Below are 7,713 nucleotides of genomic sequence, written 5' to 3'. Positions count from 1 at the left end.
TGTCAATTTCTTAAACAAACAAAAAATACTGGCAAGGAAATTGAAGAAGACATGAAAAGATGAAAAGGCTTTCCATGGTCACTGATTTAAATGCTACAAAACGCCAAACTACCAAAAGCAATCTATAGATTCAATGCAATCTCCATTATAAGTCAATGCCAACTCTTCACATCAAGGGAAATGACAATCTTAAAATTCAAATAGAAATGCAAAAGACCTAGAGTAGGCATATTAGAATGATCAAAAAGAATACTGCTAGTAATACATAATAGATAATAGTACATGATGACTTAGTTTTACTACAGAACCATACTAACAAAACCAGAATTTATCAGCACAAGAGCAGCCATTATCTCATTGGAATAGAATAAAGGACTCAGATATAAACCCACTTCTTTTTTCAAAGATAACACACACACACACACACACACACACACACACACACACACACACACTGGAGAAAAGATAGCCTCTTTAAATATTGGCACTGGTAATGCAAGTATTCATATATAGAAGAACGAACCAAATTCCTATCTCTCATCTTACACAAAGCTCAACCCTAAATGGATCAAGAGCTTAATGCAAGATCTGAAGCTCTGAAGCTAGCATAGAAGAGAGTAGGAAATACACTTCAAGGTACAGGTGTAGGCAAAGACTGTCTGAATAAGACTCTAGAGGCTCAGGAAATAAACTCAGAGGTGGCAAATGGGACACCATAAACTTCAAAAGCTTCTATACAGAAAAATAGGTAGCAACAGAGTAAAGAGACAACATAAAGAATAGAGGAAAATCTTGGCTAGCTCTATATCTGATAGGGGATTAATATCTAGCTGTTGTGAGAATTTTTGTCTTGGAAGGTGGGTAACTAAGCAACATTTTTGCCGCTCACTGAAGTGGAAGTTTCTGGATGTGTCATGTGATATAGACTCACATTGTGTTTTGCTGAGGCAAGACGCGTGGGAGGATATGTGAAGTTTGGAGAGTGTATAACCAGTTCTCAATGGACAGTGATGGCATGCTTGCATAGCTAGCTTTGCAATGGTTTGTTGATCTTTTGTCTTTGCTTCATTGAGAGAGGCAGGGCAGAGAACTTCTTCTGGGATCCGAGCTGATTGGTGCTGATTTGGTGGAGGCCTGGTGGTTTCTGTTAGATCGTGTAACTGACACTAATTCATGTTTCCTATCCTGACACCACTGAACCGGACTGCTGGCATCCTGACAGAGATTGCAATTGCTCCTAAGGTCCTCATCCCCTTGTCCTATTTATCATCTTTTCTCCCCTGTCTTTGAATGGAGGGCTAGAAGCAGGGTCAAAGCCTTTGAGATTCTTTACTAAAAGTTGAAGGGTGCAGTTCTGATAGTAAGGTCTTATTCCCCAATGGGTTCTTGATTTGTCAGTAAAGAAAACCCAGAGCCAATTGCTGGATGGAAGATATAGGTGGGACTTCTGGGTCCCAGGAGGAAAAGGAGATACAGGAAGGAGAAAGTGCTTTTCTGCCATGTTTTGGAGGAAGGGGAATGCAGCAATCCTGTAAGGTGTCTGGCGAGGGTAAGGAGGTCGGTGGGAGGAGGAAACTCGGGCCTGTGGCTTCCCCGCCAGGCAGCTGGCCAAGGATGTTTGGCAGGGGCTAGGTAGGACTAGCCACTAAGTTTAGGACAGACAGAGGGATGGAGATAGTACATTAGTAATAGCACACTTTTCCAGGTAGGAGATAGTAATGCTGGCAAATTATAAAGAAGTTAACTGTGCGTGTATGTCTTTTATCCAAGGATTCAAGGATCTCAGCTTGGGGCTGGTAGTGTGGTCACCTCTTGGAGCTAAAATGAGTAGAAAGGGAAGCCAGAAGGGGCTAATGCTTATCGCGGGCATAGGCCGTAGCATTTAAAAACTATGTTGCTTTTAACAACATAGGGAAAAACTATGTTGCTTTTAACAACATAGGAAAAAAACTATGTTGCTTTTAACAACATAGGGAAAAAACTATGTTGCTTTTAACAACAAGAGGAAAAAAAGGATATTTTATATGTGTTACAGAAAATAGGTTAAAAAAATCTAAGCCTACACTTCAACCTAGATCTCAGTGACAAACCAAAGTTCAGTTTTACCAGGTGAGCTAATGAGTTGTTGGTCTCCCTTGCTGAGCCTAAATAAGGGTCAGGAACACAAGTGGATCTAAAGCAAGCCTCTCTGGTAAGACTGTATCCAGCAAGGATATAACTTTAATTTTTTCAATGCCCATTTTTTAATGACAACTCTTAAATGCTGTAATCTCCCTTTTAACCCACCACCCACCAGAGGTAGTGGAAACGAAAGGATATGGGGGAAGTAGATCTGTTTAGAGAGGTTCTTTGGTGCAACTCCCACCTGCATTGTCTGGAAATCAGTACTTTAGTTTACAGGTCAACAGTAGCAGCTCGATCAATATGGAAACACTTCATGGATATACCAGCAGCCCAGTTTGGTAGAGTTGGGATAGCAGTGGTGGCATGACCTAGCAGAGTCAGCCAGGCCTCAGCCTCAGCACAAGTCAGCAGGAGGGAACAGAGAGATCCGCCAGGAAAAGTTCGTGACGGTGCCTCTCTCAGCAAAACGGAGATCAGCAAAGACACCAGACCAACAAGAGTTACACGGCTAGCTCTCTAAGCAAACCAAGCTCTGCCCCATCACGGTCTGTTAAGTCCTTTTTATACTCCCTCCAAACATCATCTGTCCTCCATGGGTCTTGCCTTAGCACATGAATCTGTCTCAGCTGACATCACTCTACCAAGCAGCCCAAGTTGGTAGAAGCGGCAAGAAACTGCAGCACACCACCAGAAGTTTTTCAGGGCATTCCTCTCTATTAAGTTATGACAAATGAAGCTCAACTACACAATGTAAGGAGAACCAACACTTGTGTGTCATTAGGGAAGAAACCCTCATCACATGTCCTTTCACATGCTTGCCTTAACAGAACTTCTTTTTACCTGTGTCTGCTTCAGGTAAACATTCCTTCATGTGTTTGCCCAGAAAAACACCATCCAACTGACTTTCTAAAGAACACTTACGTTTCCATTTCACTTCCCCATAGCTTTGGGGATGGAACCCCATCCTTTAGTCTTACCCAGCCTATATATAGCTTCTTCTGGTGCAAATGGGCAAGAATGGTGTATAGCTGGCTGGGAGAAGCATCTAGACACTAAGGGGAGAGGCCAGGGGTCCTTCACACTCTCCCCAGAGAGGACAAGCCCAGCTATAATGACCTCTTGGAAAGCAGCTGGGCTGATATGATGAGGACAGGAGCAGTTTGGCTTGGAAGATACAGCACTGCAACAGAGAAATTTAGAAACTAAATAATAAATCTACCCAGCAATAGCTGGGCTCCTGAAATAAACAGACAGTTATCGAAATATGAAACACAAATCATCAACAAACATGTGAAAAAATTCTCAACCTCCCATGCCCCTGAAGAATTGTATTTCAAAAGATGCACTGAGGGCCCATCTCATTACAGTCAGAATGGAACTGATAGACAATAAATGGTCATAATTCAGATCAGAATGAAGCCCTGTTTACTGCTGATGTAAAGTAGTGCAGCCACTACTGAAATCAATGTGAATGAGTCTTACAAGAATGAAAACTACATCTACCATATGAGGCAACTATACTACTCTGTCATATTTACTCACTGGACTCCAAGTGAACACACCACAGAGATGTCTACCCATCAGTGTTTCCTGCCTGCAGAGATGTTCACAAAACTAAGCTATGGAACTAACCCTAGGTGTCCATCAACAGAGGAATGGATAAAAGGTGTATATATACACGATGGCATAGTGCTTAGCCTTTAAGAGAAATTTTGCCATTCATAAAAATAAACATGGAACTAGAGACTGTTAGGCATGAAGAAAGCCAGGCAAAGGTAGTGCCACACATTCTCACCTAGATAATATTTAGAAGCATGCACATAACCATTGGAAAGAGGCTATCAATTTGAAAGAGAATAAGAGGTATGTAGGAGGGTTTGAAGGGAGGAAAGGGAAGAAGGAAGCGATGTAATGATAATCTCAACAAGTGAAAAAATCATTTTTTAAAAACAAAGTTTTATTGCAATGAAAATCTGTCTTTGATGAGGGATGTTAATTGGTTTGATTTAATTATTTTACATTGTGCTTGTGTGTTACAATATTTTGTACCAATGATGATACACAGCTCTAATTTAATTTATAATTAAAATACAAATTTAAAAGATCCAGATGAGCATGCTCTAAGTAGGGCGTGAGATTGAAAGGGTCAGGTGTGTTTCCTCTGGGGTAGAGGACACGACCTAATGCTGACCTAATGTGTATGAGCTGCCACCACCACCCTCAGCTGTCCTTTACCCTTCAACTCAGCAGTAATCCCCAAACTATCGGAGACCTGTAACATCTCTCTGACAGTGGATTATAAATAGTCAGGGTTCTGTAAAGGAACAAAAGAAACTGCTAGAAAAATATATTTCTATATCTATCTCTATGTATATATATGCAATTTTCATCTATCTATATATAGATGAAATATATATATATATACATATACATGTACATATATATATATGTATATTGATATGTGAGATTTATTAGAGTGACTTATAGAAGGCAGTTCAGCTAGTCCAACAATGGCTGTCTCACAATGGAAAGGTTGGATAACTGGTAGTTTTTCAGGTCATGAGGTTGATGTGTTAGCAGTCCAAATCTGGCATGGAGTCCTAGAGGACTCCTGGAGGTCTGCTGGTTTTAAGTCTACAGTGGAATCCTGAAGAAGTTAGATTTAATACCATACACAGCACAGGAGAGATGGACTTGCCAGCTTAAGTAAAGGCAAAGTTTCCCTCATCCATGTCCTTTTGTGTAGACTGCCACCAGAAGGCGTGGGCCCAGTTTCGCTTGGGTCTTCTTGATTTAAATAATATGATCAAGAAAATTTCTCCCAGGATTACCTGGCAGCTTGGGTTTTACTTTAATTCCAGATGTAGTCAAGCTGATAACCAGGTTTAGCCATCACCATGTATATATTCAACATCGTGGCAAATTTTTCTCTTGAAGAGCTAGGAATTGGAGCGTGGTATCCTGACAACCATTTTGCCATTCAACCGTAGATTATTGGATAGTCAGTATCCAGTAATCCACATACTCTTGTGACTGTGACTCATTTTAAACACACACACACACACACACACACACACACACACACACACACTTCTCTTTTAAAACATTGATCTCTTAAATATCACCCCCCCCCCTTTCTGCAGATGTGCCCAAATAACCACTATGAACAATTCCAACCTCCACTGGGTAAGTTCTGTTAAAAGGTAAAACATTTTGGAGTATGTGGGTGACGGCAGTAACTGGAGTGGCAAATATTGTAGGGAAGGCTTTCTGCCATGCAGTGTAACAGAGCACAGGTGCTGCCCAGAAGGCAAGGAAGGCCCCAAAGAGCAGAGGCTCAGACTTTGATAGCTGCCACTCACTGGGCTCACCAGCTGTCATTTGATGGTGCCCATTGACATCTCTCATTTCTGTCATCATCAGAGGAGACCTGTGACCACAGTCTAACTGTGGAAACTGAGACTCAGCAGGTTAGAGGGCATAGGTGTGGCCATATGACATGACCATCAGAACTGAACGCAGTTGCATTTAAAAGCACAGATCCCCAGAGAAGAACATGGATGGTAGCCACAGACCACAAGCCAACATGCACACGCACACCAGCTTTCCCGGAAGTATGAGGGCGAGGTATTAATCATACTAATCAGTCCTAATCATTTCTCAAAGGTCCCAGGTCCTTGAATTAACACAATAGCAAATACTCAAAGCATAACATGCCCTGAATATTCGACTACCCAGCCCCGGGTTGTTTGGCTACTTGGACATGTCTCAACCTTGTCAGATACTGTTGGATGCCACTGGATCAAATGACTAGTTCTTCCTGAGGTGACAAAAGTAGGTGGTTGGGTCTGTCCAGGATGCTTTGACACAGCCTCCTAGCTTCAGTCAGGACTATGGAGAAAGAAGAGTTTGGTTTGTGGCCTTGGCCTGTGCCTCTGGTAGTTAGCTTTCCAGCCATTATCTGGATCTTGCTTGGCATTACTGGCAGTGATCCAAACACTTCACACAGCACTGGGAGTGATGCCAGAGTTGACCAGAAGTCTGTAAGCAGATACAGCTTACTTCCCTCGAAGCCAAACCAGGACGGTTAGCACCTGGAACCCCACACCTGGGTCACAGATGAACAGCTTAATGATGCCCGGTGACTTTAAACAGTGTTCCTACTACAGGAGAGACAGTCTCTGAGAGTAGCTAGGACAGATGGACAAGGGGCCATATCACCTCCACTTCCAGTGTGACCTGGAGCCTCTGTGTGCCTCCGTCCAGGGGTTTGAATATGTTTGGCCTCTGTAGACTTGTGTGTTTGGATTTTTGACCCATAAGGAGTGGCACTATTAGGAGGTGTGGCCTTATTGGAATGGATGTGACCTTGTTAGAGGAATTGTGTCACTGTGGGGATGGGCTTTGAGGTCTTCTAGCATAAAGCTCTGCCTGGTGTGGAATTTCCGTCTCCTTCTTCTGCATGAGGATCAAGATGTAGAACCCTGTGCTCGCTTCGGCAGCGCATATACTAAAATTGGAACGATACAGAGAAGATTAGCATGGCCCCTGCGCAAGGATGACACGCAAATTCGTGAAGCGTTCCATATTTTTAATGGCTAAGATTAAAAATTCAGGAGACAGCAGGTGTTGGAGAGGGTGTGGAGAAAGAGGAACACTCCTCCACTGCTGGTGGGGTTGCAAATTGGTACAACCACTCTGGAAATCAGTCTGGCGGTTCCTCCGAAAACTGGGCACCTCACTTCCAGAAGATCCTGCTATACCACTCCTGGGCATATACCCAGAGGATTCCCCACCATATAATAAGGATATATGCTCTACTATGTTCATAGCAGCCCTATTTATAATTGCCAGATGCTGGAAAGAACCCAGGTATCCCTCAACAGAAGAGTGGATGCAAAAAATGTGGTATATCTACACAATGGAGTACTATTCAGCCATTAGAAACAATGAATTCATGAAATTCTTAGGCAAATGGATGGAGCTAGAGAACATCATACTAAGTGAGGTAACCCAGACTCAAAAGGTGAATCATGGTATGCACTCACTAATAAGTGGATATTAACCTAGAAAACTGGAATACCCAAAACATAATCCACACATCAAATGAGGTACAAGAAGAAAGGAGGAGTGGCCCCTGGTTCTGGAAAGACTCAGTGAAGCAGTATAGGGCAAAACCAGAACAGGGAAGTGGGAAGAGGTGGGTGGGAGGACAGGGGAAGAGAAAGGGGCTTACGGGACTTTCGGGGAGTGGGGGGCTAGAAAAGGGGAAATCATTTGAAATGTAAATAAATTATATTGAATAAAAAAATTAAAAAAAAAAGATGTAGAACCCTCTGCTCCTCCAACACCATATCTGTCTGCAGGCTGCCATGTTTCCCACCATGATGATAATGGACTGAACCTTAGAAAGTAAGCCAGCCCCAATGAAATGTTTTCCTTTATAAGAATTGCCTTGGTCATGCTGTTCCTTCACATGAAACCCAACTAAGACACTCAGTTTCCTTCTTGATGGTTAGATGAAACAGAGTAACAGTACACCTGTAATGAGCAAGGTCATGGTCAGCCCAGCCGAGCTGCACAGCACTG

The 7,713-nt window shown here is 42.6% G+C and overlaps 1 non-coding gene across 1 annotated transcript; it reads left to right on the top strand.

Annotated features, from left to right (window-relative positions):
* Positions 1 to 6,610: 6,610 nt before the first annotated feature.
* On the top strand, positions 6,611 to 6,717 carry LOC127676394 (U6 spliceosomal RNA). Its single transcript, XR_007975873.1, has one exon. It is a non-coding gene; the product is annotated as a U6 spliceosomal RNA (small nuclear RNA).
* Positions 6,718 to 7,713: the final 996 nt, after the last annotated feature.

Source organism: Apodemus sylvaticus, chromosome 1 (assembly GCF_947179515.1).
Source record: "Apodemus sylvaticus chromosome 1, mApoSyl1.1, whole genome shotgun sequence".
Lineage (NCBI taxonomy): Eukaryota > Metazoa > Chordata > Mammalia > Rodentia > Muridae > Apodemus > Apodemus sylvaticus.
This window is presented reverse-complemented; position numbering and strand designations above follow the sequence as displayed.